The 27135-nt window shown below is 33.9% G+C and overlaps 1 protein-coding gene and 1 long non-coding RNA gene across 27 annotated transcripts in view; one reads left to right on the top strand and one right to left on the bottom strand.

Moving 5' to 3' along the window:
- Nucleotides 1–27135, bottom strand: part of dlgap1b (discs, large (Drosophila) homolog-associated protein 1b) — a 253870-nt gene that overhangs the window by 38046 nt on the left and 188689 nt on the right. The gene's annotated exons all lie outside the window — the stretch shown is intronic.
- The window catches only part of LOC141380822 (uncharacterized), a 101070-nt gene that overhangs the window by 54645 nt on the left and 19290 nt on the right, over nucleotides 1–27135 (top strand). For 3 of the 12 annotated variants that reach the window (XR_015524777.1, XR_015524771.1, XR_015524773.1), the window contains one exon: nucleotides 26787–27135. This exon is cut by the window's right edge. The exons of 5 other annotated variants lie outside the window; for them this stretch is intronic. This is a non-coding gene — a long non-coding RNA (uncharacterized LOC141380822). Of the gene's footprint in view, nucleotides 1–2075; nucleotides 2449–13325; nucleotides 13530–26786 lie in introns of those variants that run through there. 4 more of the 12 variants (XR_015524769.1, XR_015524770.1, XR_015524768.1 and 1 more) reach the window with 2 other exon arrangements.

Here is a 27135-nt window from a genome sequence, read left to right as displayed (position 1 = left end):
ATATTGCTCATTTTCAATAAGTAATGCAGCCATACGTACTTGTGGCTACATAATTCGCGATCTCCAGAAATGTATATAGGGGGACATTTCCAGAATGAGCCTATGTTGATATAAAGGCTTAACTAGAATAATTAAGCAAGCCATTGGTCTGTGGTTTGCTCTATAGCCAATTATATATATATATATATATATATATATATATATATATATATATATATATATATATATATATATATATATATATATATATATATATATATCCAGAATAAAAATAATTTTGTAATTGGAAACAATATAAGGATATAAAAATATGACGAAAATATAATAGAAAATATTGCAAAAATATCCTTTGGGAAGAAAGAATATTAATACCACAAAAGGCATAATAGTTTTGCCTTCAACTATACATGATTCAAACAGCAAGTGTAAATAATAAAAACAACAACAATAATAGTGCACAATAACAGTGTAATTAAGCTTTAAATCTAAACTACTCCATAGCTGTGAAAAGTGTGTACTTTCCGTGCATGTTTGTCTTTAGTTGAAGGTCTTTAGGTCGAGATCTTGTACATCTCAAGAGGTCAGAGGCCTGACACTCACGCATTTACATCTAAATACAAAGGAATGTGGTCAAAAGTTCACACCCCGACTTAAACACACAGCACACCCAACATGTAAGCTATGAAACACCCCACAAATGAATCCAAACAAACCCACTGTCATTTTAGCATCAACTGATTTTAATCTAACCGACTTTCCAGCCGACTAAACAGCCTAATAATTGCCTGCAACTCACCTATCATCTATCTCTCTTTCCTTCTCTCTCTCTCTCTCTCTCTCTCTCTCTCTCTCTCTCTCTCTGCAGTTTGTTCTCTTTATGCTTTGTGTCTACAGGTCTGACCTCTGACCCCTGGTATCCTGTGAAAGGGGGTTGGGAAACAACCAACTTGTGTGTGGCACAGAAATGTGTGCATAGTTTTTGCGAAGAGCATGTTGGAGCTCTGTGAATTTGTTTCATGTTGGGAAATATAAAATTGGAAATAGTATGAATGAAAAGTATTTAAAATCAGGAAAGCAGCTAAATGAAGGCTGGGATTAGCAATTTTGTCATTAGTTTTGGTGCATAACACATACTTAGGTGCATTTTTTTCAGGGGATTGTTTTTTTTTTTTTTTTTTGTAGCAATATCTGGTAGGGATGTCCCGATCCGTTTTCTTTGCCCTCGTGTCCCAATCATTTGATTTAGAGTGTCTGCCAATATTGAAGCCCGATCCGATACTTCTATAATACATAAAAAAAAGAATAAAGAAGAGCGAAGAAACAGATCCAGGATGTTCCTTATTTTTTATGTAATTCACCCTATTTTAACATTCAACAACAAACAGAGGTCCTGTGAGGTCGCTTGAACAATCAAGTAATAAAGAACACAAATTCTTCACTTTTGGACTTTTGCAACAGTAAATATTTTTTAAAAATCTAATATAAAAACAAGTAGCATATCAACCTAAAACACCCGGCAGGCAATCCTTTTTAGTTTACCTAACTCGCGTTATGCTTTGGCAATGTTGTCGTCATCAACTTTATAATACCTCCAGACCGCAGAAATACTCACGCGGTATCTGCTTCAAGCAGTATTGCCGTTGATTGGCCGGTTTTGAATTTGATTGTGCGGGCATGGGCGGGTAAATAAAAATTTGGTCGGTTTTGAAATTTAAATTTAAAATGCAACTTATTTATTTTTTTTCTAATCCATTCTGTTAGCGCAAACTGCGTGGGCCCACCCGCAAGAGGAGGTGAAGGAAAGTTATATTAAAGTCTGACTCTCTGGACAAATCTGACTCCATTTTGTGATTGACAGCAAGAACAAGCATGGAAGCGTTGTCTGTTTGACAAATGGCACGAATTTATACCCCATTTTAAAAGGAAAACATACTCTAATAGGTTTTGTAATCTACACAACATTAAGTGCAGTGTGTTAAACATTAGGACAGTAAAGTAACTAGGTTTCTTTTTTTTTTTTAAAGATATAATATAAAAATCTGATATTTTGCCTGTTTTTTTTTTTGTGCGTTCAGGTGGGTTTTGGATATCTGGCAACACTGGCTTCAAGCTGCTTCCATGTTCTACTTTGCTGACATTTAACCATTGGAGTCTTTGCAACAAAGTGATGTCATGCCGCATGCATTGCTGTTTCTGTGTGAAGTCAAGCAAGAGGTCTAACTCTGTGGCACCGCATAACTATAGATGTCAAAAAAACAATGGGAGTATGTTTATATTCATATATATTCGAGTTCTGATCAGGAGGCAACATCCAATTCCGATCGAGTCTGAAACCACCTGATCGGGTCTTATTTCCGATCACGTGGTTGCATCTGGACAACCGTAATATCTGGCAACATTGCATCACCAGCACTTAAAATGACAGGAAACAATAAAAAAATAGTAGTGTGTGAATAGTTTATTGCTGAGAGGACCACATTCAGTAGGACGAATGCATATAATATGTACTGTAACTGTTACTGTAACTATTAAATCATTAAATAATAACCCTACTACAACCAAAATTAAAACACTGGTTATGCTAATTAGCTCAGTATGCCAACCATAAAGTCATGCCTAAATAAAAAAATCCTTGAGCATAAGTACACTGTAAAAAATCCTGGTTGCCTTAAAATTAAGTAGAATCAAATCAACCTTATGAGTCCATTGAACTTAAATTATGTTAAACTGACTTGAAACTGCTTGCATAACTTATAAAATTAAGTTAGAACACAATTAACTTAGTTTAATAAGTTTCAATGACCTAAAAACATATGCTGTCATGATTAATTGTTCATACTTATTTTTAGTGTACTTATTCCATTCATGAAAATGATTTTGTAGCCATAATTCTTGCTGTTCTTAACAACCCCAAACCTCACTAGTTCTCAAACCCTGGTGTGTTAGTGCTAGTTTTAGGATATTTCAAGAGTAAAGTGGTCTTAAGAAGACTTAAGAGACCCCCGACACACACACAGGGGCTTGGGGGTGAGTGGGCAGGAATGCAAGAAACAAACGAGGAGCCCAGCAGGAGTGCAGGAATGCAGTGCATTGTGTTACAAAGACTTCCTAAACTACTAAAGTAGTACCACACACACACACACACACACACACACACACACACACACACACCTCTTCCCATAAACTCATATAGAGTCAATCGAAGTGGCATGTTGTAATTTTTGGCTTTTTATAAATGCATGTTTTGAGACTGCAGTACTGAAGTGATATATGCCATTAAAGGACCCTCCCAAAACATTTAGGGGCAAAAAAACACACACACACAGACACAGAGGACCCTTTCTGGAAAAGAAGAGATGGTCTGTAATTAAGGTTTGCCCCACCCTCGCAGTGAAAACCTAAACCATCCGACATACTCTCTCTCTCTCTCTCTCTCTCTCTCTCTCTCTCTCTCTCTCTCTCTCTCTCTCTCTCTCTCTCTCTCTCTCTCTCTCTCTCTCTCTCTCTCTCTCTCTCTCTCACACACACACACACACACACACACACACACACACACACACACACACACACACACACACGCGCACATAGAGGAGAAGGAGAAGGAGTTTCCTGTGGCAGGCAGTGTGACAGGATCATGTCAACGACCGCACTTCCTTTCTGTGTGGCCTGAATCAAAGCGCAGAAATTCTCAAAGAAGGCCGTTAAGTTGTAATTACGTAAAGTGCACAGTCATCAAACAGTCAAGAGAACTCTGAATCACTCTCTAAAAACACCCTCAGATATCAGTAAAATCTCCTGTACTGTGGTGAAGAGTCCATGCATTTGTTTAACTTTGTTACAGTAAGTTCATTCAGTATCTGTGCTTTTTTATTTTGACAGATTATGTAGTTGAATCACATTATTTACTATTTCTAATTTACAACAACACCATACTTTTTGTACTTTTTACAAGCCCTTAGCCAGGGGGGGGGTTCAAGTGGTTTAAAAAGACCCACCCCCACCTGACAAAGTCCAGAATTAGACCCCTATATGAACTCATTTATCGCATTTTGACCGTTATGCCATCATAACATGAGAAAATTATAGATAGAAGAAGGCTTTAAGACCAACAAAATTTTGAATTATAATTTTAATTACATGGGCAAATTCTGACTGAGAAAGTTTAACGAGCTAGCATTTTTTATTTGCCCATAGGCTACAGTTTTTATTTTTAAATAAGTTTTACCAGATTGCTTTTTTTAATGATGGATGATTACCAATTTGTATTTAAGTATTTTTCATATTTCTTTATTTATTTTGTCAAATGCTAATCTCATGACAATATTTAGAACAACTGGATTAACTGCAAGTTTAAATGCAAGTTTGTAAATAAATACTTCGTAGTAAAATAATATGGTGAACACTTTGACAAAATAGTAGGAAATATTTTGGTGCATCAAAAACGTGTAGTTATGATCACAATCCCTCAAGCTGATTCAGCAAAGATTAGTTCTTAAAATGTCACTAAAATGCATAATTGAATAGAAAATGAGGAAAGTAACTGGAAAAAAGTTCCACTTTTTTAGAAAAAAGAATCACTCCTTTCAATAGGCTGGCTACAAGCCTGTATTAACATGATATATTCTGCTGTTTCTTGTTTGTTTGAACTTGTAAGATCAACACCAGAGACGCAGTAGCCATGTTTAACATTTGAACAAACTGATTTTTTCATCATTCAACACTTTAGTGAAGTGCATTTCTATTAGCATTGTTGACTGTGGTCGAAAGTTCACTAAGTGACTCGAAACGAGCTCAAAATGAGCCAAGAGTTTGTGCGTTTACAATTAATCGTGTAATAATACAAACTTATTACTGTGAATATCTAATCATATTTAAATATGATTTTCAGTTAAAGTTAAATCATTAAATAAATCATGAACCATTAATGTTCATATTCATTTAAAAAATAAGCGAACAATTAATGCTTATGAATCTTCCTTTCCTTCCTGCCATAGCATATAATATGCAACTAGTGTGCTTCCATAATGTTCTTTCTAAAGCAACATTTCCATATGAAATGTCTGTTTACTTAAAGTAATATATCTTATTAGAGTGTCTGTGCTTATTTAAATTCTTTGTTTTCTTCATCCACCACTGGTCTTCTAAAATCCAGTGCATATTTCAACAATAAACAGCATCTTAATAAATGACACTGTATTATGTGGATTGTTACAAGCAAACCTTACAGTTTAGAACTGACAGAACACATTCCATTAGATTTAGTTATTCGGTTTAGACTCCAGTGTGTCAAAGTTACATTGTGCATCTACTGCCTCCTACAGGGTGACAATAAAAGTGTTTTCATCACCTTCAGTTACTGCTACAGTTAATAATAGTCTACATATTTATTAAAACCCATTTTTCTTGTGCTTGTATTTTTTATGTTTTTGAAAGACACTTACTGGGGTAGCATTTATTTGATTTAAAATACCCTCACCGGCCACTTTATTAGATACACATTAGTAGTACCAGGTCAAAGTTGAAGTGAGCAGAATCTTCTTTCAGTTCCACAGTATAGGCTGAAACGTAGAGCGGTCAGAGCTTTCTTTGTATTGCCCCTTGAGATTAGAATGGCCTCATCTTTATCTAATTTTAAATCATTTCATAAAACAGACCTTTTTAGCTTGGCTTTTTAAGATTTTAATAGTTTGTCTACCACATTTTTTTTAAACCTTTTTAAAGGCGTTTCTTTTGCCTTAGTTCTATGTTTTTATATTCTGTCTTTTTATTTTTACCTTGTCTTATGTACAGCACTTTGGTAAGTCTTGTGAAAAAAAAGTTTTAAAAAAATGAAATATTATACGAGATTTTGAAAAAAAATATATATTTTGAAAAGGTTAAGGTATTATTGCTTTGGAAACTATAACATAATGAAATACCAGCATTTCATTGAACATTCAAATGTAATTACTTTTGCTTGCCTTTGATTAATCCTCGCAGAATCAAACAAATCACTTTGATCAGTAGTATATTCTAAAACATTTGACTTTTTTAAACTTTTACGTTTGTATAACAATAAAATATCTGAGTATTTTTGAATTTGAGCCTTATGAAGTTCTCAAAGGCTGTATTATGAACTGTATGTTTATGCAAGTGCTTATTAGGATCTAAATCTATCAATGAGCACTGGCATTTAAATAGTCAATATTGACAAAAACAAAAAAAATCTCAATTAAAGCAATAGACAGACAGACAGACAGATGTAGAAATATTGATACAGATATAGATGTTCTTGGGAAACATAATTGTTTTATGTTCACGGTATGTCTGATAATATTGTTTCTTCAGGAGAAAGTCTTATTTGTTTTATTTTTGCAAGAATAAAAGCAGTTATTATTTTTTTAAACACCATTTTAAGGTAAAAAAAAAATTGACAATATATTTTGTTTCAATAGTCTACAAAACAAACCATCATTATACAATAATTTGCCTAATTACCCAAACCTGCCTAGATAACCTAATTATCCTAGCTAGGCCTTTAAATGTCACTGTCTGTTTAGAAGTGTCTTAAAAATATCTAGTCAAATATTATTTATAGTCATCATAGCAAAGATAAAATAAATCAGTTGTTAGAAATGAGTTATTAAAACTATTATGTTTAGAAATGTGTTGGAAAAATCTGCTCTCTGTTAAACAAAAATTCAGGAAAAAAAATAAACATGTGGTCTAATAATCTTGACTTCAACTGTAGATATATGTATATATACACAGTGCACAGCATAATTGAGTACATCCCATTGTGAAAAGGAATATTTTTATCCATTTCTCAGTGAATATAGGCAATGTATTGGTGCATTTAAACAAATCAGATTTATTAAACCGATATATTTATTTAAATAATATTTTAGTCACTAAACATATTTAGAAATTGAAAGATAATGCAATTAAATTCAACCAAAAACAATTAAACCTACAAAATTTACCAAATTACCAACCAAATTTAGGAAAAATCAAAAGAAGTATTTTTTTTGGATTTAATATTTTTCTATAACTTATAAATTTAGGTGTACTATCTTTTGGACTGTTCTCGTAAGTTTTTTTGTCAGATTAGTTCCAGATTTGGCTTCAGTACTGCCTAATCTAATGTATATGCACAAATAAAACATTGTGTAGATTCCTATTAAAATATGAGTTTCAAAAGACTAATTTGTGAGGGGTGTACTTATATATGCTGAGCACTGTAAATATGCACACAGCACACAATTTGAGACCAATTTGAGTACATAGATTTTCATGATTTTACAGTTTATTTTAGTGTTCAGTGAGTCTGATAACTGTTAGTGTAAAAGTGGGAACTGCATTAGATCATCTCCTCTGTAATGTCTTAGAAAAGGTAAGCTTCAGGTCATAGATTTAGAGTAATTAACGTGAAAGCTCAGAGCTTATGTGTGTTTGTGTATTTTTCGGCATGCCCACACTAGCAGAGCATTTCAGACAGCATGTTCATTATGTCGCTCTCTCACTGACACCCTCTTTCATGTCTCTTTCTCTCACATACCGTATATACTTACACAGGCTGATTAACTCTAGGGAGGAAGAGGAAATCATATAAATCTTTGAGCTTCGAGACACCATCTTTAAGTATAAATCAGCAAAGCACCTTTCATGGTGAGCGAGGGGAGTGTCTGAAAGGAAATGATTATGTGTGCGGATGAGAAAACGAGAGCGAGAGAGAGTAACTGAGGAAGGGAGGGAGAGATAGAGAGGAAGAAAAGTAGCAAGACTGTTTAACTGAAATGCCTTACTGAGTGATTTGTGAAGTCTGAAGAGAAGGGCTGTGCTATAGCCACACACACACATGCATATACTGTACATACACAATCTCAAAGCAAAACCAGCTCTCTTAACGGTTTAGAATACGATATGAGTAATGCACACACATTTTATGCCCAAAAAATTCCACATTGCTTCTTTAATCCACCCACATTAAAGGCTCAGTTTACACCTGGTATTAAAGGAATAGTTTACTCAAAAATGAAAATTCTGTCATCCACTTGTTCTAAACATGTTTGAGTTTCTTTCTTCTGTTTAACACAAACAAAGATATTCTGAGAAATATTTGATGCGCTAGACTTGCATTGTACAGTTGAAGTCAGAATTATTAGCCCCCCTTTGATTTTTTTTTCTTCTCTTTTTAGGTATTTGCCAAATGATGTTTAACAGAGCAAATACATTTTCACAGTATGTCTGAGAATGTTTTTTCCTTCTGGAGAAAGTCTTATCTGTTTAATTTCAGGTAGAATAAAAGCAGTTTTTAATTTTTTAAAAGCAATTTTAAGGTCAAAATGATTAACTCCTTTAATCTATATTTTTTTATCAATTGTCTGTCAAATAAACCCCTGTTATACAATCATTTGCCTAGTTAACCTAATTAAGCCTTTAAATGTCAATTAAGGCTGTATGGAAATGGATTAAAATATCTATAAAAATTTAATTTACTGTTATGGAAAATATTAAATAAATCAGTTATTAGAAATTAGTTATTAAAACTAATATAGAAATGTGTTTAAAAAAAAATCTCTCTGTTAAACAGAAAAGAGGGGAAAAATAAACAGGGGGACTAATAATTCTGACTTCAATATTTATTTATTTAACTACAGAAGTCAATGGCTACCAGTTTCCAGAATTCTTAAAAACTTTTTCCTTTGTGCTCAACTGCACTAAATACATTTTTTTGGGTGAGCTATCCCTTTAAGAAATTTTGTGGTGACTTCAACCACAAGTTACCTTACAGTTTTCATCCATTTTCAGTTAAAGCATTATGCTGTGTTCACACCAGACGCAGAAGGAGCATCAAGCACCAGTGATTTACATGTTAAGTCAATGCAAACGCACGAATAGACATGTGGCGCAATACGTGTGAATGGCGCAGCACGAATGATGAAATCGCTCTAGTTCAAAAATCTAAACTTAAGCAGACATTCGCCCTCTGTTAACCAATCAGGAGCTTGCTCTTGTGGGGGCGTGATTGTGACGTAGAAATCCTCCAGCAGATACCGACAACAGTTCATCAAACTGGGCTCCGCTCATTCAGAAGCACCGCTAAAAGCCTGCATCATCCAGGTTCAGTTTCTGGAGGAGTTCACAGCTCACAAAGCTGGGTGCACCTCTGAAAGGATCTAGTGGACATGGCCCTAAACGTATCAACGCTGTTTTTCAGCCTTCATAAAGCACATAAGCACTCTTATTATTCTAATTAAAATCCATGTTAGCCATTTAGCAATTAAGCTAGAGTCACCTGGCAGACAGAAGCCCTGCCCATCACGCGCATCTGCATCTGTTCTGAAGTGAATTTGATGCATGAATGAAGCTGATTTGACGCGTGAATAAAGCAAGTAAACTCAAATGTTCACACAGCTATTTACGGTCGAATAGCGCAATTTATCCGTGCATTCCGCGTCTGGTGTGAACACAGCATTAGAGTTTTAACCATGTCCAGTTTTAATCTCTTTCAAAAGTAGTTGGAAAATGCATTTGAACTTAGGCCTTTTGCACAAAGTTTGGGTGTTTATACCCAGGTAAGTGGGGGACTACTTCGAGCAAACTTTGAGTTTTCAGGGCTCAAGAAGGTAAGTTGGTTTTCATTTGGGTTTTGTCGCCAATGTAACTTGCGCTACACAGCTAACCTGCTCTGGAGTTTTATTTTGGGTTAGAGATCTCAATCTAAAACTAGACTAATCAACTGTGAGTGAAGTGACATTTACACGATGTCTGATGCAATAAAACAGTCTGCATTTTGCTCTAAATGAAAGCTGTCTACACTCATTTAAAGTCAAAATTGTCTGTTGTTGCTAATAATTTATTTATATTACATGAATTATGATGTTTTATACTTATGTTTAAATGAATATATTCATATACACTACGGGTCAAAAGTTTGGGGTCAGTAGAATTTTTAAATGTTTTAAAATAAGCTTTTCCTGCTCACCAAGACTGCATTTATCAAAAATACAGAACAAGTTGTAAAGGTGGGAAATGTTATTGCACTATAAAATAACTGTTCAGAAGTAGTTTATCATTTAATTTAATTATTTATTCCAGTGATTTAATGATGAATTATCAGCTTCATTACTCCAGTCTTCAAAATCGAGTGATCCATCAGAAATTACTCTGATAATAATAATAATAGTAATAATAATAATAATAATAATAATAATAATTATTATTATTATTATTACTATTACTATTATTATTATTATTACTACTATTACTATTACTATTATTATTATTATTATTATTAATGGTAATAGTAATAAAAGCAATAATGTCTGGAGTAATAATTTCATTTAAAACTGCAGACAACAAGAAAGCAGTTATTCAAAAAAAAAAAAAAAAAAAGGTAAATTTATTTAACATTTAATAAATGCCGCCTTGATGAACAGAATATTTTTCTCAAAAACAACAATATTTGACCGGAAGTGTAGTTTTGATTTTTATAAATCAACCAACGATTTTAAATATATAAATATTCAAATAGATTTGCTTCATAAAGCTTTTTAAAATGACTCTTTTGGGCTGTTTGTGAAGCTACATTATTGAAATCAAATGATTGATTTGCATTGATGATGATAATAATAATAATAATAATAATAATAATAATAATAATAATTTATTAAAGTTTTGCTGCATCAGCAATGTTTATTTCTGCCTTGTAAATGTGTTTAAAATCATTATATTGTTGACCATGATCTCTCTTAATCTTCAACACAGAAGAGAAAAATTGCTAGCACTCTTGCAGTTAAAATGAATCAAACTGATGCTCTCATGTGTCGTGATTGGACAGCTTGCAGCTAAAAGTGACACATGCTGCAAACAGCCAGAGTCATTTACACTGGGTTAAACCCCAAGCCGACAGAGAATGTTTATATCAAGCAATATGAAATGACTTAATCAGATATTAAGTAAGTTGGATTTCTTTAGTTTTGTCAACCCAAATTTACTCAGCAACCCAGAGATTTTGTGCAACAGGCCTCAGGCACAAACTACCAACTACTCCCTGCCTATAGTTACTTAAAATGTTTTCATTATAAAGCCTTTCACACCAGAGGCCTGGTTAGAAAATGTACGGACCAGGACAACAGTATTACAACCACCTCAAAGTTAGAAGCAACTCAAATTCACTGCACTGGATACACTGAATAGACTTCTATCACTTATGTGAAGTGGGTAGCCTACAGCACATCTAATAACATATTTATACAATGATGCTTTGATGATCAAGAAAATCATATTGTTCTTGGGCATTGATTGAATTACAAAGACAATCTGTAACCTAAGTGCCTAAATATAAATTAAAACACTGACTTGACAGCAAACAGAAATAAAATGTCTATCGTAATGTGCTAAAATGCAAAAACTTAAATAAATTAATGTAATCAACAGATGAATATTAACGCAATTAATACAAAGTGACACTACACTTAAATATAAAACGGAAAATATATCAATATAAATATAGAAGCTAATATATTTCTATAATAACCTAAAAAAAACAGTTGTATTATAGTAACTATAATTGTAGACTTTAATATTTAAAAACCATCCTTTAAATATAGACATGCTGTGTCTTTCGTAATGATTGTAATGATTGACAGGTATATTTTAATGGAGGCAGCATCTTATTTATAACACGTGCTTTCTTCACTCTCTCTTTATATGATATCGCCATCTAGTGCTCAGTATCGGAACGTTTCACTAAAAACACACCATGTCTTACGGATTAGAGGCTTATTTGTATATTCTTTATTTCTATATTATATTTATATTTATTTATTATTTAAAAAATTGTATATGCTATTGCGTGTATGAAGATGACAGACTTTCTTTTCTTTTCATAATATCAGCTTGGAGTTCAAAAATATTGATTTATTTCATTATTACTGCAGAGGACTTTTATTAAAAAAATCAATATGAAAGTCGTCTGATTCTGTGTAATAACAGTATAATCAATAAGGATGAGATCGCTTATAAGTGAGTGTCTGTATTGATCGACTTCACTGGATGGCTTGTTTCTGATATCACTGCTGCCAAATTTGGCATTCTGAGTCAGCTGCTTCACACTTTCATTACACAATCTCTGTAAAAAATCTCTCCTATTGGACAGGAGAACATCGAAATAAATACCAGCATGATGTATATGGTTCCTTTTTTGGATTAGACTACAAAAAAAGCCTACTTTAAGACTACTTTATAAAGCTTTAGTTCAGCATTTTCAGGTTTTAAGTTCTGTATTCTTTAAATCAAAGGTCTCAAACTGGATTCCTGGAGGGCCGCAGCTCTGCACAGTTTTGCTCCAACCCTAATCAATCACAGTTTATCCAACTAATCAAGGTGTTTAAGATTACTAGAGACTATTAAGCAGGTGTGAGTTGGAGGTGGTTGGAGATAAACTATGCTGAGCCGCGGTCCTCCAGGAATTGAGCTTGGGGCCGCTGCTTTAAATGTTTTTTGTTTTAATCTCATTTTCAAATTGTTATTCAATTCATTTACAGTTGAAGTCAGAACCATTAGCCAACCCCCCACCCCAAGATTTCAACACATTTCTAAACAATAGTTTTAGTAACTAATTTCTAATTACTGATTTATTTTATCTTTGCCATGATGACAGTAAATAATACTTTACTAGATATTTTTCAAGACACTTCTATACAGCTTAAAGTGACATTTAAAGGCTTAATAACTAGATTAATTATGTTGACTAGGCAGGTTAGAGTAATTAGGCAAGTTCTTGTATAATGATGGTTTGTTCTGTAGACTATCGAAAAAATGTAGCTTAAAGGGGCTAATAATATTGTCCTTAAAATAGTGTTTAAAAAATTAATAACTGCTTTTATTCTAGACAAAATAAAACAATAAGACTTTTTTTCAGAAAAAAAATATGATCAAACATACTGTGAAAATTGTCTTGCTCTGTTAAACATTATTTGAGAAATATTTAAAAACAGAAAGGTCCTATAAATTCTGACTTCAACTGTATATAATCGGTTTCAGTAATTTTTATTTATTTTATTTGTTATTTTGTGAATACATTTGTTTAGTTTATATGTTTGTTTTCAGTTTTAGATTATAGTGTAACAGTTTTAAGCAAAATCTAATTATTCCAGCAGATTTGAGCTTTTTACCAGGATGGAGTTACACATATCCTTATGACTTTATGATTATTAATGAAGTTGAATGATGAAGAGTCTAGCCTATATGATGACCTTAGTGTCATCCCATTTCAGAGTAAAACTGGAATAATAGATGTGTGATTGCTTTTCTGTATGCCAAATGTTTTGCTTCCTCAGGATCTACCCAGCCAAGTCAGTGGTCATGGAGACCTCCTTAGTGGACCTGGACTTTTAAAGAATTGGAAACAACTGTTTCCTGAGTTAGGCAACGCAGCGGTGTTGTCTCACAGCAAGAAAGTCGCTGCTTCGAACTTCGAACGTTCACCTGGGTTTCCTTCGGGTGCTCCGGTTTCCCCCACAGTCCAAAGACATGCAGTACAGGTGAATTGGTTAGGCTAAATTGTCCGTAGTGTATGAGTGTGTATGGATGTTGCTGGACAATGCTGACCCCGTATTAATAAAGGGACTTACCCGAAAAGAAAATGAATGAATGGATGTTTTCTGAGATATCTGCCATTTATATGTGTTAAATATTTTAAAGTTAATTCTTTTGTATGTACGCTGCAAGTTTGGATGTATTGTAGCGGTTTTGAACCACTTTTGATAAAGACGGCTGAGAGTACACTCAGCCTTGAGTAAGAAACAGATTGTACTTTGTGTGAGTGTTTTATATATTTTTGGATCATTTCACCGTTCTGGGGTCAGTGGCTGTCTGACATTTGTATGTTTGAGATTGTACACACGCACAAGCCTATATGTGTTTTAACCAATCAGGTTGAAACACCTATATGTATCACGCAGTTAATGACGTTAAGTGAGAGTGTAATTGTTGATGTTTTAAGATTGTAAGTAGAGTGGCTTACGACCTCATTTGCAAATGGTGAAGCTGGCTTCTGCTGATGAAAGTGCAAACCATCTTCAGTAAACTTTCTTTTTAATTGAAGCTTTGACACCGGCTCTTCTTCATCTGACAGACTGCTCATTTTTGAGTGAAAAGGGGTAAATATCCCTAAAGTTTTTTATTAGAAAAAGCTCAGAAAATATAGTTATACTCTGGAGTTTTTATTTACAAAAATAAGTTTGATTTGAACCTAAAAAATGAAGAAAAAATATCTATGTTAAAAAACAAACAAAAAAGGAAACAAATATGAGAACAAATATGCTAGAGATGTAAACTATCTGCCATGATGAACGCCATAAATGAAAGAGTTTATCAAATTGTCACAGCAATGCACATCCTCTGGTTGTAAAAAAAAAAAAAAAGAAAGGAAAAAAATTCTGCATAGGAAACTTATCAGGGCTAATAATAATACAGTTTATTTGTATAGCACTTTTCCTAAATGCATGCAACTCCAAGGGCTTCACAAACAACAAACAAGCATTAAAATAAACCACAAAAGAATGTATAGACAAATAAAGCATTATAAACAACAAATACATACTCAGATAAAAGCGTACACGTACATGCATATATCCGCACAATCACACACACAATAGTCCTCACATATGCATGCACACACCGTACATGCATACATTCATACACCTACACAATTTACATAAAACGCATACACTTCACAAACTGTTATATTCATACGCAACTTTAAAAAGATGCGTCTTAACTCTTAACTTTTTTAAAACATGAATGCTGGAGGATTCTTTCACTTCATTTGGGAGACAATTCCAAATTTGTGAAGCATAAATGAAGTGCCGCCAGATCACATCAGGTTTACAGCGAAATTCTAAAAATCCAGCGCCAGAAGAGCGTAGCAAACGATTTGGATTATATTTTGATAAGCAGTCAGAAATGTACGAAGGAAAATAATATAAGGATCTTAAAATCTATGCTCTGGTGCACTGCTAACCAGTGTAATTCTATTAATGCTGGTGTAATATGCTCTTGTTTCATTATTTAATTAAATCTCTGGCTGCTGCATTTTGTATCAGTTGCAACTTCCTTATAGAACCAAGCATTTCAATAATCAAGCCGAGTGAAAATAAAAGCATGAATTAATTTCTTGGCATCATTAAATGAGATGAAAATATGTATATGCACTGTCAGAAATAAAGGTATATAAAACCGTTACTGGGGTTAGTAGTAGCTTTTTATTACTTCTAGGTGTCGATTTGTACCTTTAATGTACAACTGTCGACCTTTTAGGTGCAAAGCTTTATTTCTGAAAGTGCGGTAATCATTTAATGTTGTAACGTTGCTGCTATATTGCGCTATAGCTTAAAAAAAAAACATCTGATGACTAGATATTCATACATTGACTGATGACACACAGCCGACTTGTGGACCAGCTTGGACCATTCCAATATCCCTTATGAAGAGCTAAATAAAAATGAACACTAGGGAGGCATCTATGTGTATGACATGAGTGCCATATGATCATTCATTGACATCATCCCATCCTCGGTTCCCCAGGACAACAGTTTAAATGGATTAGTTGCCACGGCAACAGCAGCATCCTGCACCTCAAGGGCTAAACGTAGCTAATGTTGTGCTCAAGTCACTTATTTGTTCAGCACAGCACACATCTTGACCCGCAACAACAACAACAACTCAATGTCAGAACATTATGTTTTTCTTCAGAAACACTAGAATCACTCTTGTAGATGTTAATGACATGTTCTGTATTGAACTAGGAACACACAAACACAGCAACAGCTTTTATTTATAGAGAGCAGGGATCGTCACAGGATAGCTAGACTATGAATGGGATCGCTTATGCAGTACTCATGCTGAATCCTGGGTGGGCTCTTATGAAAAATACACCCATGCTAATAGTTTTCGAAGTTTTGCTTTTAGGAGAATCATACCACTACTTTTTGGATCATGTCTACTGCTTACAACAAATGACAAAGCATCAAAGACATTAAGGATTTTCAATAGTCAAAGCAATAATTCTATTAGAATGTATTTGGTTTAATTTATTTTTTTTATGTCCAGCATGATTACCACATATTTTCTTTAATTTTAGTTAGTTAAATAAGTACTCTTCAATGCAAAAATAAAAATAAATAAAATATGTAAACAATTAGAGTCAGAATTATTAGCCTCCCTGAATTATTAGTGCCCCTGTTTATTTTATTTTTATTATTTTATTTTAATGGAGGGAAGACTGTTTCAGCACATTTCTAAGCATAATAGTTTAAAAAAACTTATTTCTAATAACTTATTTATTTTTATTTTTGCCATGACGACAGTAAATAAAATTTTACTAGATATTTTTCAAGACATTTCTATACAGCTTAAAGTGGCATTTAAAGACATAATTAGGTGAACTAGGCAGGTTAGGGTAATTAGGCAACTTGTTCTATAATGATAGTTTGTTCTGTAGACTATAGAGGAAAAACAATTGCTAAAAGGAGCTAATAATTTGGTCCCAAAAATGTAAAATTTAAAAGCTTTTATTCTAGCCGAAATAAAACAAATAAGACTTTCTCCAGAAGAAAAAATGTTATCAGACATACTGTGAAAATTTCCTTGCTCTGTTAAAAAAATAAATAAATAAAGAGGGGGCTAATAATTCTGACTTCAACTGAGTATATATATATATATTTAGCTCTTTTTCATTTATTTATGGTTATGTATTATGGAAGCTTGGTGTCTGCTCTGTCGACTTTTGATGTTGAAAATGTCAATTCTGCAGTTTAACACCGACTTTTATTGACATTTTAGTACACACTCAGAAATAAAGGTAATCTGTCACTGAGGCGGTATCTTTGGACATTAAGTGTACCTTAAAGGTACTAATGTCCAATGTGGTAATTGTTTTTTTTTAGGTGTTAATATGTACAAAACATATACTCTATGAAAATGTGGTGTAGTTTTAAACAATGTATTGTTTAAACAAATATATATACATACATACATACATACATACATACATACATACATACATACATACATACACACAATTAAATCTGTATCAGAAAATATGTATTACTTGATTTTTAAACCATGATTTCCAAAAACACCCCAGACCATTATCACTTCACTATTAAGAATATCAATAAAAAGTCAGTTTTTGAAATTTTCTAAATCAAATACATGCAAAATTAATGAAAAACTATGAAAAACTGTTAATTTACAGAATATTTTTAGTGAATCATGTAATATTTTAACTACAATTTTTAATAGTATTTAATTTAACTAGAATCTTTGCTTGCATTGGATATACATTAAATTTATGTACACTGTAAAAATATATCAGTTAACAGGGTTTTTTTATTCACATGTTTTACGGTTGTGAATTGCATTGAGATATTGATCTCTGCTCTGTCAACATTTGATGTTGAAAATTCAAAGTGACTTTTATTGACATTTTAATAAAAAAATATATCATAAATAATATATCAAGAAATAAGTCTTTAAAACAGAAAACGTAATGGCAGCACAGCATCAGCCCAGGCAACAATATATTACTTTAAACTATTAGAAATATAATTAAAAGTCACTTTTACAAACTTTTTAATGTTAATTGTTGTTGAAAGAAACATCAAGGCCCCATAATGCAATTCAAAGGTATGAATAAACAGGGAATAATAAAAATTAAACAAAAACTACACTGTAAAACATTAAATGAACAGTTAGTAAGCACAAGTTTTTAGGTCATTGTCACTTATTAAACTAAGGTAATCATGTTGATTTTATAAGTTATGCAAGCAGTTTTAAGTCAGTTTAACAAAATAAGTTCAATGGACTCAAAGTTAATTTGATTCAGCTTAAATTAAGGCAACCAGGATTTTTTTTTACAGTCCAGTAGTTTACAGATTTTTTTGCAGTGTAAAATCACTTTTGCCAATTTAATAAAGGTGGACACCAAAATGGGATATCTCGTCATAAAATAAACATAAGCATGTAGTCTCACCTCTCTGAGCTTTATTTGTCTATTAGTGTTTTTTTTTTTTTTTTAACCCTGCCTGACACCTGCTTCCTAATATCACACATGACATAGTCTACCAAAATAGACTGATGCTGGACAGAGTTCAGGATCTCTCCCTCCATTTCTCTCTCAAACAAGCACAACAAACTCATATAGTGACATTTTTTTTTTTTTTATAAATATTTCATACAAATGTTAAGCTATTATTAATTATGAATAGCCTAATATTAAATTAGGCTACTATTTGACATTTTAAATCCACATGTATAGGCCTATAATAATAAACTAAGGCTGCTTTAGCTGGCCTGTATCATCATTGATATATAGACCTATTCCAAACCAGCCCTATTCTAAAATATTGTATTATTTATTGATGACTATTTATTACTTATTTTAAAATTAGGATGTTTTATTTGATCAATATTGATGTGTGACCGTAATAAGCTCATAAAACGAATGCTGACTCGCAACAGTCATTGAACAATGAGTAAGCACAATATGACGATCTCCCTCATCATATCCGATCACACTGTCAGAGAGAGAGAGAGAGAGAGAGAGAGAGAGAGAGAGAGAGAGAGAGAGAGAGAGAGAGAGAGAGAGAGAGAGAGAGGCGCGTGCATGTACTCACAGAGGCGGCGGATCCAGCAGTCACACATACCCTGCAATTTTCGGTAAACAGTAACCGGCGAGAGAACGAGAGACAAAAGCGACTGAATGAATCGGCGGGATCTGCTGATAAACTCCAGCTTGCCTGTGAATGGAGCTAATGGATCTGCACTGAGTCGCTGTTCGCGCTCGTTTGCTGCTGTAGTTGAGTCACGGGCGGGTACGGGACCGGCCCACACCGTCACATCCGTCAAACACACCGATTCCCGTACCGGCTAAAGCTCAAGACTGCGGGACTTCCCATCACAATGAACCGAGTAACCCCGTATAAATCAGAGGGAAATTATACTAAAATAAAAGGGAGAAACTTTAAAAGGGATACTAAAACCAAAGGGAGAAAAAATAAACTAGGTGGATGATGAGATGTTGAACCCAGTCGAAGATAGAAAATAAATTAACTAGCCTATACTTACTTTAGCATTATTGTCCAAAGAGACAACTAACGGAGGGGACATTTCCCCACCTAGGCCAGCCTATTTCCAGAATTATTTTAATGTCCCAACCAATAATTTCACCTCTAAAATAAAATAATTATCTCTCAATTGCCAAACAACAATTAGAATAAAATGGTTATTGCGTCACATGCCTCACTTTTGCCAGAAGTCTGCATTAATTTTTTCCGCAAAGTAAAATAATGTAAATTTCCTTTCTGCAGCATGAGATATAGTTGATGTAATGTTATTTTTGTATTATTTATTGTATTTTATTTATTCATTTGTTTGTTTATGTTTTTAAAATATTGAAATAGAACTTGAGAGATTCAGTTTTTGTGCTGCAAAGTCCCCAACAATATCAAAAGCAACTCTACGCCCTTGTGTTTAATAGATGTGTTCAAATAAACACTTTAAACAATGTGATTTTATAGCCTCAATGGTGTAATTACAAATACTCAAATTATTGTAATTAGTTTTTCTCAGGAATTGTAATTTTCCAAGTACTTTTAAAAATGTGTACTTTTATACCTTGCCTCTATTAATTAATAGTACAGTATTGGTACATTTACTCCACTACTTTCCTTCACCCAGTCACTACTTTATTTTTTTCTGTCTATGGGGATTAGAGAAATCAGTACTGCGATTTTTGTCCAATCAAATCACACATACATGAACTACCTCAAGACATTTATAATTGCAGCAAACTGTATAGCATTAAAAATAGATAGTAGTTTTTCTTCTTCTTTTTTATGTTCTTATATACCACAAATCTATTATTTTAGATTATATTTATATTCCCTGAGTCAATGATAAAATAAAATGTAACAATTAATAATAATTTACAGGTTAAGTTATATATATATATTAACTGCATATTCTAAAATTCTTAAGGCCAATGTATACAACATCCCTAGTGTTATTTAACAAGTGTAAATGTGCAATGATCATGTGTATGCGCTTCTCCTCTAAAACTCAATCCAAGCATGCCCTTCAGTCAAGCCTCTCTTAAATCATGGGGCATTAAACATCAGACATTGTGATTTTGCTCAATCTCGCCCTCGTGTGGTAAAAGATCAGCAACGCAACTCGCATCTGTTTCATCTCTCTGTCTCTGCATTTTTTTTTTTCATATGTAATCGTTATGACCATGCTTTTTGAAGAAACGCGCAACCTATTATACACCACTAAAAGCTAATTTAGACCTCCCACGTACAATTTATGTAATAAAATAATGCTAAAATCATTTGGTTTATGGATAAACAGGATTGGACTCCACATCAGAATTGGATTAATTTTAGACTATCCAGTAATAAAAAGAAGTACATAAATGACTTCACAAGGTGGTTTTTAACTTAATTTACTACATTTGCAAGATTATAAATGTAGATAAAAACACACACATTTAGCAATTTCCATAAACATTAATCTTGAACTGTGCTAGCTGTAGTATTATGCATAAATGCAATGACCACACACTCTTAGAAATAAAGGTACAAAATCTGTCACTGGGGTGGTATACCTTTTCGAAAGGTACACGTTTGTACTAAACAGGTGGGCAATAGTAGGGTTGAGTTTTGTACCTTCTAAGGTTTAATTTGTACACTTAATGTACTTTGAGGTACACATTTGTACTTTTTGGCTATTCACATGTTCAGAACAAAAATGTACCTTTTGAAAAGGTTCCACCTCAGTGACAGATTTTGTATCTTTATTTTTAAGAGTGCAGATACCTCACACTCTTACATAAAAAGTATTAAATTTGTTTAAACTTAGGTTTTAATCAATCAACGACTTAATTAATCAAATAAATCAACAAATCAATTAATCATGATTTATAAGGAGTATTCCTAATGAGAACCAAAAATGCCTCCAAACAAAAGATAAATTATTTTGGGGTAACTAATACCTAATTCAAACATGGTTTCTTACGTAAAGGATACACAGATCAAATTAACTTTTTTTTAGTGATGGCAACTTACATCAAACTGACTAAAGATAATAGTTAAAAAATGTTTTGTTAAAACCCAGTAATCTGATTTCCATTATGCATAAAACGCTTGTCATTACTTTTTGTTATATAATTTTTACATTGTGTTATTTATTTATTATTTAGTATTAGACGTCATTAGTCATTCAATAATGACACAACAATGCAATAATGCTTTTCTCCTGTGTGTTCTCTATGAATAAATACAAGTGATAGATTGTAAATATAAATGTCTCACAGTTAAAATAATCAATTCAATTTGAAGTAAATAGTGTATTATTGTTATGAATATATATTTTTCTACTTTTTATTCATCAAATTTATTTAAAAATATTACAGTAATGGGAGTATTGCCTGCTAAAAATTCAGCTTCGCCACAAAAAGATATTATATTTTAAACTATATATACATAATAATAAGTTCTAAAAGAAAATTGTAAGAAAATAAGTGTAATAAATGTATTGTGCTTGCCAAGGTTGCATTTATTTGATAAAAAATACAATATAAAACTTCTAACTGTTGTATAAATGCAATATCACACTCGTAGCAATGCGATATGGCTGTATATCAGCACTTGGGGGAGGAGTGTGACGCTGCAGCCATAGCACACTGCCACAATTGTGATACTGCATTTATACAACAGTTTGACGGCATAACCATGGATATAAAAAAGATAATCAAACACGGAGATTCTAAAATTTCTTTTGGGAACTATTTTCGAGGAACTAATTTCTTCCACCATTCCTTCTCATCTCCAGCTGATGTCAGAACAGCGGAAATTGTTGCTCAAAAACACGTCACTCTAGAGCTAGTATTTCAATAGTTGATGGATATTGGTGCAGACACGTCCCCTCTGTCCATGCTAAATCTATGCCCCTGGTCTAGAGACATTTCCCAGTATTTCACTAGTAGATTACTATGCTATAAATACAGCACTACAACATAGAAAAGTGAGAGATCGACCTAGAATGTCACTTACCTGTTTTATAATGATTTGATCAGCTGTAGTTTGAAATACAAAAAGAAAGAGTTTTTCTCCCTCACGGACTTATTATGCAGTCAACCATCTTTGCTCTGTTCAGTATGACAGGCTGATGGCTGCTGATCTCTGAAATGATAAATATTTTAAAATAGGCACTATCCTTATATATAAACTGCATAGTTGCAATCTAAACAACTACATTCTTGCCTAAAAAGCCTCAAGTTTATTATGTTGTCCAAAAGCTGCAATATTTGTCGAACTGTAGTGAGTTTATTGACCTGCTGTCACTCTATGTGGGAGGAGTAATACACCAGAGTGAAGAGGCTGTAAGAGTGCTGAAGAATATCACACGGCTATCAGCCAATCAGATTTGAGAACCAGACAGAACTGTTGTATAAATATTATAATTATCTATAATTTTATTTATTTTCAAATCAAATAAATGCAACCTTGGCAAGCACAAGAAATTAGTCTTTGAAGGCACTGTTAAGCATCAGTCGCGATTCAGATGAAGAATGGTGGAATCTGTTTTGAAGCATCTTCCTAATCATTAAAGTACTCACTAGGAGCTGGAGTTTCCTTGTAAGCTGAAGGCATGAATGCATTATATCCCATTACCCTCGAGTAAGAAGCAGACAGAGAAAGAGATGGACAGAAAAGCAGATGATGCACACAAAAAGAGCAACGCTCAGACAGACGGCCAGTTCTAATCCCTTAATGCTGTGGAAATGACATTTAGATCAAAGCTGCTAAAAGGACAAATGTGATATGCATTTGTGCACATCTGTGAGTGTGTGTGCGTGTTTGTGTAACTCTGAATATGGGACAGCTTTAAAACTCTGATTAACCAGTTACTGTAGTTCGTATTCAAAGATTGAGTTATTGAGTTCATGTTGTAAGATTGAACTGGTCAGGCCACTTTTTATTATCGCTAACATACAGAAATTTGCTGCTTTCTAAATAGAAAGACTGTTCAAAATAACTTAAAATATCGAAATATTTTCTCTTTTTTGTGACATTTTTATTTCAACTTCATTTCAAAACTGCATGGTATGTTTACTGTGTTATTATTGATTACTATTTGAATTTGTTTGATGATCTGAAATATTAAAGTGTGACAAACATGCAAAAAATAAATCAATAAGGGGGCAAACAATTATTATTCATTCATTAATTTTCATGTCGGCTTAGTCCCTGTATTAATCCGGGGTCGCCACAGCGGAATGAACCGCCAACTTATCCAGCAAGTTTTTAAGCAGCGGATGCCCTTCCAGCCGCAACCCAACTCTGGGAAACATCCACACACACACACATTCTCACACACACACACACACACACACACACACACACACACACACACACACACACACACACACACACACTCATACACTACAGACAATTTAGCCTACCCAATTCACCTGTACCGCATGTCTTTGGACTGTAGGGGAAACCGGAGCACCCGGAGGAAACCCACGCGAACGCAGGGAGAACATGCAAATTCCACACAGAAACGCCAACTGAGCCGAGGCTCGAACCAGCGACCTTCTTGCTGTGAGGCGACAGCACTACCTACTGCGCCACTACTTCGCCCACAATTTTTATTATTATTTTTATTATTTTTTTTTACTAATGAATTAGAAGTTGAAATTTTGTCAAAAACCTACTTTATTTGATATCAACTTCTTAGGAGTATAAAAGCAATACTACACTTACAATTATGTTTTACTGAATATCTACAACACACAAACATTTACGTGATCAAAGGGAAAATAACAACCTACTAACATGCATATACTGTAAAGTTAAATTCAAAATTATTTGTCCTGCTGTGAAATTGTAATTCTTTAAAATATTAAACATTCTAAATATTTAACAAAGCAGAGATATTTTCACAGTATTTGCTAGACCAGTTTAAAAAAATGTTAATTTCAATATTAATAGCACCATTAAGATTTTTTTCTTTTCGACTAGCTACAGAACAACCACTTTCATCCAATAATTTGCCTAATTAACCAAACTTTCTTCATTCATTTTCTTTTCAGTTTAGCCCCTTTATTAATCAGGGGTTTCCACAGCGGAATTAACCGCCAACTTATCCAGCACATGTTTTACGCAGCTGATGCCCCCCCCCCCCAGCCACAAACCAACACTGGGAAACACCCACACACGCACATAATCTATGGCTAATTTAGCTCATTCAATTCCTCTGTACAGTCTTTGGACTGTGGGGGAAACTGGAACACAGGGAGAACATGCAATCTCCACACAGAAATGCCAACTGACCCAGCTGGGGCTCGAACCATGCAGCGACCTTCTTGTGATTGTGCTACCCACTGCACCACCATGCTGGTCTTAATTAACCTAATTTATAATTAATAAGAGGAAGAATTCCTTACATTTATATAGCGCTTTTCTGGGCTCTCAAAGGGCTTTACTCATCCACCTGGATGACACAACGGCAGCCATTGGTGGATTGGTGGCGAGGAGAAGAGTGATGAGGCCAATTATGATATATGGATGGTCAGGAGGCCAGTGGGCAAATTTGGCCAGGATGCCGGAGTTAAATCCCTACTCTTTTATTTTTTTTAAACAACCACAGAGAGTCAGGCCCTCAGTTTAACTTCTCACCTGAAAGCAGTTTAGAGTCCCTATCAATATATTCAGGCTTTAGGATGTTGAGCACTCTCTGCTGATCTCACTAACACCACTTCCGGCAGCAACCTAGCTTTCCCATGTGGTCTCCCATTCAGGTACTGCTTAGCTTCAGTGAGCGACCATGTGAGACTTGGCAAGGATAAAATAAACAAAAAAATTGTTATTAAAACTATTATGTTTACGAATGTCTTTTATGCCCTTACCCACCTTTATTTTTCTGACCGGCTTCCTGGGACTTTTACCTCTACTTTACCACTTTACACTTGGAAAGAAGTAGATATGCCACCTCTGGGAACTTTGCAAAACTTGATAAAATGTGGGATCTAGTCCAGAGTGTATTTTTAAGGCATGTTTGTGTTTATGTTTTCATATATCTTACTTTGATTATAAATTATGCATGTAATAGAGCCATTTTAACAAATAAAAATACTTACAGGTTGTGGATCATAACCCACAGCTTCGTCTGTTATGGTTGGAGCTGCTGCTTTTTATTTTTTTTATTTTTTTTTTACTATATATAAGTTTTTGTAATAACATAACACCAAATAGTGTACATCATGTATATATGTTAACAAAATTATCTCTGTGTTATTACCTGATACTAACTACAACATGCACCAAAACACTAGCAAACAATACAGCAATTATACAGCACCATCAAAAAAAAAAAAAAAAATCTCGGCCAGACTAATGGAATAAGAAACAAAATAGAAAAAAGGTAAAAACATGTAAAAAGGAGGGGGAGAGAAGAAAAAAATTATTACCAAAAAAAATTACAGAAACATTCTTAACCTATACATCTAAGCAAGGGGCCCCATTTTTTGTCATATATATTCTGTTTGCCAAATCTAGAGAAACGTAACCTTCCAGCTTGAGGGCACAAACCATTTCAGCTAACCATTACATTAAAAATTGGGGTTGTTGTGGATTTCCACTCTATCAGAATCACTCTCTTGGCATGCACCATGCCAAACAAAAGGGAGAGTTGTTGATGTTTAGGCCAAGTTAGAGCCTGGTCTGAACATCCAAACAGTGCTATTTCCACATCAATTTTAATGTCTATTTCGAAAGCCTGGGAGTAAAGTCTAACTTTTACAAAATTCAGATACTTCTGGACAGGACCAGAATATATAACCATACGTCCTGACTGCGCCTCTGCATTTATCACACAAAGGAGAGATAGAACGATATAGCTTAGTTATTGAGGAGTTTTTAGCCGTATCCAGCACAGAACTAGGGGATTCTGGAAGCTCTCCTTTGTAAAATGCTAGCTATATCTTTTTTAAATAATTCTTTAAAACATAAACTAAATTGCAAGCACTTCTGTCTTTGTGTCGTGTCCTTTGGAAGCCCAAACAAGAAGCAGAAGAAGCTCTGTGGAAATAGCAGTGTTTGGACGGCATTTTAGCTTTCTCTGCTATAACATTACAGCGCCTTAGGCCACGCCCATTCGCTGCACGGCCTGTATGTGCATGGTGAATACGCGTAACCTGAAGCGTTTGTGATATCACTAGCCCGGATGTATTTTTAGATGACTTACTTTGCTGTATGCTTTGCTACGCTAACTCCATAAAAAGCCAATATCTCCCTTTGCATTGAACTTATTACAAGCGTATTACATTCAGAAACATTATGTTCACACAGCTACATTACACATCAACTAATGTTTCAAATATGACATCATAGTGGACCACCCCTTAAAAAATGCATTGAAAAAAGGCTCTCTAAATAAATAAAAAAAAGAATTGGGAAATATAATTGTCACAGGCTAATCATTTTGACTTCATATGTATAAAGGTATTTCCACACATGCTCGAAATACTTCATGTTTCAGTCAACATTCAAGGTTTTCTTTTTTTATGCTTTTAGCTCCCTATGATCAATTTCTTCAGCAACAGTAGGTCAATAATGTGTGTATGTGTTTTTGCGTAGTCCCCCGAGCCTGAGGAAAAAGCATCAGGTGTGCTTGTGTTTTATTTTGTGTACATCAATATAACACACTGTTTGTTTCTATTTTGCCTTCAGGCCTTGTGTTCCTCCAGTGAAAGCCTTTCCCACTGACAGTGATTTCAGCGTTGCTGGAGGTCGACAAGCAACTGTGCTTTGTGCTTCTCCTTATTCCAGTTCTACTGAAGTTATGAACTGAATCATGAGGCGTAGGTCATGTGATCAAATCCCATTATGATTCATTTGCATAATGTTACATAAGAGAAGTTGCTTAGCGTTTCGTCACCAGGGCTGTCATGCCGCCTCAAATATGCTTCAACTCTTAATGAGAATGAATGAATTCTTGCTCCCTCTTCACTCCAAGCTGGTCAAGAGTTTGCCAAGTGTGATCCTGAATTAACAAATATATGTTGTTCCTGGAACATCT

The sequence above is a fragment of the Danio rerio genome, chromosome 24 (genome assembly GCF_052040795.2).
Source record: "Danio rerio strain M-AB ecotype USA chromosome 24, GRCz13ab, whole genome shotgun sequence".
NCBI classification, from domain to species: Eukaryota; Metazoa; Chordata; class Actinopteri; order Cypriniformes; family Danionidae; genus Danio; species Danio rerio.
This window is presented reverse-complemented; position numbering and strand designations above follow the sequence as displayed.